Raw genomic sequence first — 8511 nt, forward strand, 5'->3', positions numbered from 1 at the left:
AGTTGTTATAAAGAGCTGATGATGATCACATTCAGTGACACTAATGACTGTCTCTCTTCATCATTACAGTATCAGACATAAAAACTCCAGATCCAGGTCCGTCTTCTGGTGCTGTAGCAGGAATATGTGTTGGTGTTGGTGTTCTGGTTGTCGCTGTAACTGCTGTTGTGATTTACTCTCGCTGTAAGAGCTCAAGACAAGGACAAAATGGCAAGTATTACATACAGCTGATATAAAAGAGGAAAATTTTAGATTAAATGGGTAAAATGAGTTTTTAAATATGTGAACACTTTTATTTTTATACTCAAAAAATATTTACAAAGAAAATCAGTGTTTAATTGAGTTTTTATTCAACAGATATGGAGATGAAGCACAATGTTCAGGTAAGATACTTCAGTATGTGCATTACATCTTTCTGTCTCTGAATTTACAACAGATTCAGATCAGTTTGATTTCATCTGAAGCATTTCAGAGATTATTTTCTGTGTTTTACAGTTGTTGCATGTTAGATTGTTTGATGAGATCACGTGTCAAATCAAAGTCAAACTCGAGCAATCGTCTTTTGTTTTAGAAGGTTTAACACACATATTCCTCCAGACTTTAGTCGACAGCGTTAACTGGGTAAAAACATCATCAAGTGTTTGGAGACTGTCGTAGTGAAAAGAGAATTTATGAACTTCTTATTCTTCAGAGCAAACTGTAGTAAATTAATAATTCAATCAAAAGCCATCTGAAGGCATTTCTTTTGGAAAGAAATTGGTACTTTTATTCACCAAAGTGACATTCAGCTGATCACAATATATAGTCAGGATATTAATAATGTGAAAATGTACTATTAAAATTTTATAAAAAATATTCATAACTTCTTAAAATACTTCAAAGAGGTCTCGTTAAAAAGTCCTCCATGTGCAGCAATGACAGCTTTGCAGATCCTTGCCATTATAGCTGTCAGTTTGTCCAGATACTCAGGTGACCTTTCACCCCACACTTCCTGTAGCACTTGACCTTTCACCCCACACTTCCTGTAGCACTTGCCATAGATGTGTCTGTCTTGTCGGGCACTTCTCACACACCTTACAGTCTAGCTGATCCCACAAATGCTCAATGGGGTTAAGATCCATAACACTCTTTTCCAATTATCTGTTGTCCAATGTCTGTGTTTCTTTGCCCACTCGAACCTTTTCTTTTTGTTTTTCTGTTTCAAAAGTGTCTTTTCTTTGCAATTCTTCCCATAAGGCCTCCTGAGTCTTCTCTTTACTGTTGTACATGAAACTGGTGTTGAGCGGGTAGAATTCAATGAAGCTGTCAGCGGAGGACATGTGAGGCGTCTATTTCTCAAACTAGAGACTCTGATGTACTTATCCTCTTGTTTAGATGCACATCTGTATTAGAGTATTTTCCAAAAGAGAATATATTCCTAAAAGAGCAGCACACATTGGAATGTCTTTGTTAAGACACGTCTTTTTAAAGATGCCCTTCCGGTTGTGTGTTATTCCTGATTGCAGTCGATACTTTTCGCCTTCTGATGGCCATGATCACTGTTTTTCGTACCCACGCTGAGACATCTTTCGTGGATGTGTCATGTCTTTATTGCGAGGCAATGACAATGGCAACATTGTGGTTGCGGCTCGCTTTCGTAAGAAAGCAAGCCACCCCAGAGGCTCCCTCCTTAGGTCCTCCTATCTATGGGTATGAGGCCAGCGCAGTGGCTGCACTGGGGTCGATCGGGGACCTCAATGGGACCACCTCTCGCGGTTAAATCCCGCTGACCTCCCATTCCTGGCACGCTCGTTTGTTCCGGCTAGGCATTCGGATGAGTGGGCTGGCTCCTTCCAGGGTGAGTTCGACCTCTTATTCAGTGCCCGTGAAGGTGATGAGCTCTCAAGCGCAGCATCGGAGAGCGTGCCTGTCCTGTCCGTCTCGGAAACCTCTCGGCTGGATTATTGGTATCTGGGCTTGCGACACTGCTCACAGCTGCGCACCGCCCCATTGCCCATCTTCCGGAAGTGCACAGGGAGCTGGCGAGTATGTGGGAGGCACCTTTTGAGAATCTTTTGTTCCCTTTTCCTTTTATTTAGCCGCGCGCTCCAGTAGCTGCGGTACCCACATTTTCATGAAAAGAGCAGTTTCCTCAGTCCCTGGGTCACATAACCAGTGTGTTCGGCCTTCACCCTGACCACTGAACCTTTTTCAGCGCCCGGAGGCAGCTCCCTGACCCGGCGTCAAGTTGTGGCACGGTACTCAAACCCGGATGGCTTCGACGGACTACCAATCCACAAGGGGTTCTACACCCCTACATCATTATACCGAAAAAAGGCGGTGGGTTGCGGCCAATCTTGGACTTGTGAGTTCTGAACAGGGCCTTACACAGACTCCCGTTCAAGAAGCTGACAATAAGAGGCATTCTAACAAGCGTCGGTATCAAGGTTTGCGGCGGTAGACCTGAAGGACACGTACTTCCACGTCTCAATTCTACCTCGACACAGACCCTTCCTACGGTTTGCATTTGAGGGTCAGGCATACCAGTACAAAGTCCTCCCTTTCTGCCTGTCCTTGTTCCCTCACATCTTCACGAAGGTCGCAGAGGCTGCCCTTGCCTCAACTACCTCGATGACTGGCTAATCCTAGCTCACTCTCAGGATGTGTTGTGTGCACACAGGGACCTGGTTTCACGCAGATGATGGGACAGAGGGAACGAGACATGTTTCCCTCCTGCCTACCATTGAAATGTCCAGGACCTTATTCTCCTCTCCTCAGCACAAAACCTAATGAGCGGTATGCACATCCCTTCCTTTTATACCCGTATTTCCGGGGAGGGGCATGCAAATACCACTCACCAATTCCCATTGGCCTTTTATCCTTTTATATTGTGTCTAGGGCTCTTAAGAGTGACACCTAGTGTGCACACAACACATCCTGAGAGTGAGCTAGGATTAGCCAGTCATCGAGGTAGTTGAGAATGTGGATGCCCACTTCCCTTAGCGGGCAAGGGCAGCCTAGTGTCACTACATCAACACAGCGTCTCATTCCCTCCATGAAGGAGCGGAGGTTCTGAAAGTGACCAGGGCGCTTTATGGCAATTTCAAGCATTGTATAGCCTTCATTGTTCAAAACAATGATTGACTGACAGATTCTAGAAAGCTGTTTCTTTTTGCCATTTTATACCTAATATTGACCTTAAGATATGCCAGTCTTTTTGCGTACTGTGGCAACTCAAAAACAAACACAAAGACAATGTTAAGCTTTCATCTGTGTTTGATATAATGGCAAGTGATTTTCTAGTAACAAATTAGCAATTTAGCATGATTACTCAAGGATAAGGTGTTGGAGTGTCTAGATTTGATCAAAAATGACTTTTTTCAAATGGTGAGGGTGCTGTTTTTTTTTTCATCAGTAATGTCCTGTCTATACTTTGTGATCAGTTGAATAACACTTAGTAGAGTAGCCAAAAACTGTACTCAAGTAAAAGTACAATTATTAAAAAAGAATTACTCAAGTAGAAGTAAAAGTACTAACATATATAATTACTTGATTAAGAGTAAGAAAGTATCCAACTAAAAGAGTACTCAAGTAGTGAGTAACTCGTTACTTTCACAAATGACATAATGGACATTAACGCCCCAATATTCCATTACATAATACACATTTAACATGTATTACAGAATTATTATTGTTAGTGGAAATTCTGTCATCATTAACCATCATGTTGTTCCAAACCCGTATGACTTTCTTCCATGCAACACAATAATGAGATATTAGACAGAATGTCTAAGAAGTCACCAGCCCCAGAGCTCCGACACAATTCAAGTGAAATTGATCACTGTTCATTTTCACTCACTTATTTTGTTCACTCACTTCTGAGATATAGTGCACTAACTGCCATAAGACTGGAGGAAATAGCAAATGAATGAACGTTTTCGGACACAGACATCTCTCACACACTCAGCCTCATGCCCCTCTCGTGCAGAAATGCTGTCTGTTCGCTCTCAAGTTGTCAATCATGCAAACGGCAGAGCAAAAGGCATTTACACTTAACTTGGATGTTTACATGGTTTTATACAGTTAAACCGCCCGAAATAGCTGCAATAGTTTCCAGTAAATGCGTAAATACTGCTCATGACACGCGGGAAGCAGCTCACTGATATATTGCCGCACTGATTTAAAAATGTACACATAAAAACTGATGTCATAAGAGCCCAGTTACAGAATCATCCTGAAAATGAAAATCTCATGATTAAGAAAAGCCTGTGTTAGCATTAGAGCCACAACTTCAGCGTGCTGCCTTAAATTGAAGCTGAGATATTAATCTTGAAATATCAGCTTGTCTTGGTGTTAAATGAAGGCGTTGCATGACGAAACTATTATTTTTTTCACTGTTCACTTTGAAGAGTATGATGCTGCAGCAGTGATGACTTGAGTGACAGTCTGTGACAACGTGCGCAGCTGAGTGAACTTCTGCTCTCGTAAAAGTCCCATTCAATAATCTCTCAATAAATTGCACATGTACAAAAAATAAGCCCAGTAATGTAATGACGGGAACAACGGCTATTGTAAATAAGTAAAAGTATAAAAAATTAATTTACTTCAGCGACAGTAAAATGTACCCACTTTTAAACTACTCTAAAAGCACATTTGTTTTCAAAAAGTTACTCAAGTGAATGTAACACGTTACTACCCACCTCTGAAGAGGACTTCACTGTAATGTATGAACTCTTGTGGATTATTGCTTTTATTCATTTATTTCAAACAGGACTTTATTCACAGAAAGATGACTGTTGTGCTGGTAGTTTCTCTTGTGTCAGTTTCTGTTATTTTCTGAATGTTTTTGTAAATGAAATCTGTGTTTTATTTACAGGAGAATAACAGAGTGAATCCACCACCTCATCAGAATGACAGAGTGAACGAGTCGATTCCTCTGAATGATGGCGTGAATGAGTCGACTCCTCTGAGTGACGGAGTGAACGAGTCGACTCCTCTGAATGACGGGGTGAACGAGTCGACTCCTCTGAATGACGGGGTGAACGAGTCGACTCCTCTGAGTGGCGGACTGAACGAGTTGACCCCTCTGAATGATGGACTGAACGAGTCGACTCCTCTGAATGACGGAGTGAACGAGTCGACTCCTGAATGAGGGAGTGATACAAACTTTTCAAGCCAAGTACCACCTCATTTTCTATCCACTTTGAGTCCAAGTTTAAAGGGATAGTTCACCTAATATTGACATTTTATTCATTCTCATGCATCCCAGATGTGTATGACTTTGTTTGTGTTGCAAAACACAAATGAAGATTATTAGAAGAATATCTCAGCTCTGTCAAAATCCAATCGGTTTAGAGTGAGAACAGACCAAATTATATATAATAAACAATTATAACTCCTTTTTCACTGTAAATCTTGCCATTGCAGTCTTGAGGCACAATCCTGATATCATGTTAAATTATGAGACTGCTGTTAAGACGCACAGTGAAAAAGGAGTTATAAATGTTTATTATATTTAATTTTGTCTGTTCTCACTCAAAACTTATTGGATCACTTTAAGAGACATGTGATCTTGAGAGATGTGAGGAAGGACTGGATCAGAGCTGCATCTAATAAGCACACACACAAGAATAATACATTTTATTAAATTTAATAATTATTATTATATATTAATAATAATAATTATTTAATAATTTTTTAAATACATTTTATGACTTATATCAGTGCGCACTTTAGACCAGAAATCACCCCGTCACAATCCTGAAACAATAATATACAGTCTTAGATAAACCTTTACCATATTTTACTAAACACATTTTTACTGATATATTTACAATATTTTTCTATTTTCTAAGTAATTTTGAATTGTCATGTTGTGTGCCGTTTATAAGATCATTTTAAAGATTTTTGTGCATTATTTTGATTTCTCAGTCTTTAGTTGGTCATTTTAACATCTCATGTATATTATCTTCTATTGTTGATGGATTATAAACACGAGTGAAAGTAGTTACAGGTCTAAAGTGTGACACTCATCTTCACCTTGTGTTACATCTTCACCAAAACTTCAGTTTTATATGAGGGACAAAAGACAAGCGTTTGTTAAATGTTTTTATCTACACTAAAAGTGTTGGTCAGATCAACTCAATGTAATATTCTAAAGCATTTTCCTCATATTGGGGATATTTTTATAAATAATTATCATGTTTTTTCATTATTATTTTAAAGGAACAACACTATCATCAATGATCTTTCAGTGTATTTCAGTCTTGTGTTGAGTTTCCTGATAACGTTGTCTTAACGTTGTACATTATTGTTCAATGGTGCAACAGCTGTTTTCCAAACCAGCATGTAGATCCTCGTTATTAAGAAGAATTTGCATAATTACTGGAGCTGTGAGACCAAAATATGTTGAATAATGTTTGATGATCTGTGCACTTGAAACTGCCATTGTGCAACATTATATGTGACTGTAATGATACAGAATAACAACATGCAGCAGATCAGAGGAAGAAGAAACTGTTATTTTACATTTCCTTTAATTATTATATATATTATGGCCAATATATATATTTACTACTGCAGGGTAATATTTGTCATCTTGTGCATTTAAGAACAGATCATCATTACAAGTCCTGCCTTATTTGTTTTGGGTTCTCATGACAAATGTATCTTTTTAAAGGAAAGTTGTTGTTTTTATGTTGTTGAAAATAGTGCCTTGGAATGAGCCGTGTGCATTAATGTTAAAGATTTGTTGAAGTTGCACAATATAAGTATGAATGATTCAACTGTGAGGATTGTGAATGTATGACCTCATTTTATATGATAATTACTACAGTTTTGTAAATGTGTTGTAGACATTAATTCTACTTTTCTGTGACAAACATTGTACTAAGAGTTTGGGAAACTCAGTCCTGTGCTGTGATATGTGAAGACTTAATAATGTATCACAATTGTGTCCTTCTTCAAAACACTGTAAAGTTGCAGTATATTGAACTGAGAGCTGCTGGTTAAATCAGCTGATTTGAGCGATTGAAGATGCAACAAAAACATCTTAGAAACATTTCCTTAAATTAGAAATGTACATTTGTTCAATTTATGTACATAATCAGATTTCATTAAAATTCAAATATTGTAAACAAGTTTGTTCAATCTTCAGTATTTTCTAATATTGTGTTTGATTATTTTCTGTTTAACATTTTTTGCATTGAGTTGAGTCACATAAATGATTATTTTCTATAAAACAGAAATGTTCTTCTCATAAGAGCCATAAAACATCTAATTCACTCTTAACTTTACTGAAGAGCTGGCATAACTCACTCCTTGCCAAAACTGACAGATTACCAAAACAAACTTTAGTGACGAGATTGAAATATGCATTTTAATTGATAAAGAACTGTATTTGGGATGAGATCTTTTAATTGCAGAGTTTGTTTGAGAATCTTCAGATTTGTCTTTCATATGAAAGTGACATTATTTTCTATTGATATCAGATTTGAAATTTTCAAAGCTTTCTATTCTTGAAGTCCGATTCAAATGTGAAAGGTCAGTGGTTTGTGTTGTGCATAAATGAGTATTTATAACACACTCTTTTGGGCATAGAGAGCGGTTCTTACCTGCTTTGTGCACAAGATGGCGCTCAATGCAAAATGTGTATCTTGTAGTGCCGATGCATTCTCTCACACTACACACACTTCCTGTATTCAATTACTGTATGCTCAGGTCTAAGCTGGTTTGAAAGATTTCACCTCCTTGAATCAGACTGGATGAAGTAACAGAAACGGTGCACACAGACTCAATCGAGTCTGTTAATTAAGAGGACTCACAGAAGGCAGTGAGTGGGCAGGTATGCAAACAAATAGCTGATGAGAATGGGAGATGGCATGACGTCTTGGCACAACAGTACTCTGGTTACAAGCTCATATCGAACATTTTCTGCTGTGCTCTTGAAGTGACTCTCTTTATATCTCTGATAATTATCCAGCACTCCTGGATGTCAACGGCGCTCCACTTCTCTTCTCTTACCTTCAGTTTAGAGACAACAAAACACCCACTGGGGTGCCGAGTCTCACAGGTGGAATCAGGCTGTATTAATGGTAAATGGTCTGCACTTATATAGCGCCTTTTTAAGCCTTAACGGTATTCAAAGCGCTTCATTCACCCATTCACACACACATTCACACACCAATGGTGGCAGAGCTGCTATGTAAGGTGCTAGCCTGCCATTGGGAGCAACTTGGGGTTCAGTGTCTTGCCCAAGGACACTTCAGCATGTGGAGTCATGTGGAACCACCAACCCTGCGATTAGTGGCCGACCCGCTCTACCAGCTGAGCCACAGCCGCCCCCTGGGCTGGTGCAAAATGTTAAGGCTGGCTGAAATACTCTCCCCTATTCTCTGAGCCAGATCAGTTTTTCACCCTGCTACTGAACATTCAGGAGTAATGTTCAGTAACAGGGTGAGTGACTGGAGTACTGAAAACACTTGCCGTTTTGGCCACTGGGGACATTTCGGCACACACAGACCAATTATAGAT

General features: G+C 39.2%; 1 long non-coding RNA gene across 1 annotated transcript in view; it reads right to left on the reverse strand.

The window, feature by feature from the left end:
• LOC127639413 (uncharacterized) overlaps window positions 1–6490 on the reverse strand; it is a 139774-nt gene extending 133284 nt beyond the window's left edge. The window contains exon 1 of the long non-coding RNA XR_007969964.1: window positions 5771–6490. This is a non-coding gene — a long non-coding RNA (uncharacterized LOC127639413). The remainder of the gene's footprint in view (window positions 1–5770) is intronic.
• Between the last annotated feature and the right edge of the window lie 2021 nt (window positions 6491–8511).

This window comes from Xyrauchen texanus, chromosome 48, assembly GCF_025860055.1.
Source record: "Xyrauchen texanus isolate HMW12.3.18 chromosome 48, RBS_HiC_50CHRs, whole genome shotgun sequence".
NCBI classification, from domain to species: Eukaryota; Metazoa; Chordata; class Actinopteri; order Cypriniformes; family Catostomidae; genus Xyrauchen; species Xyrauchen texanus.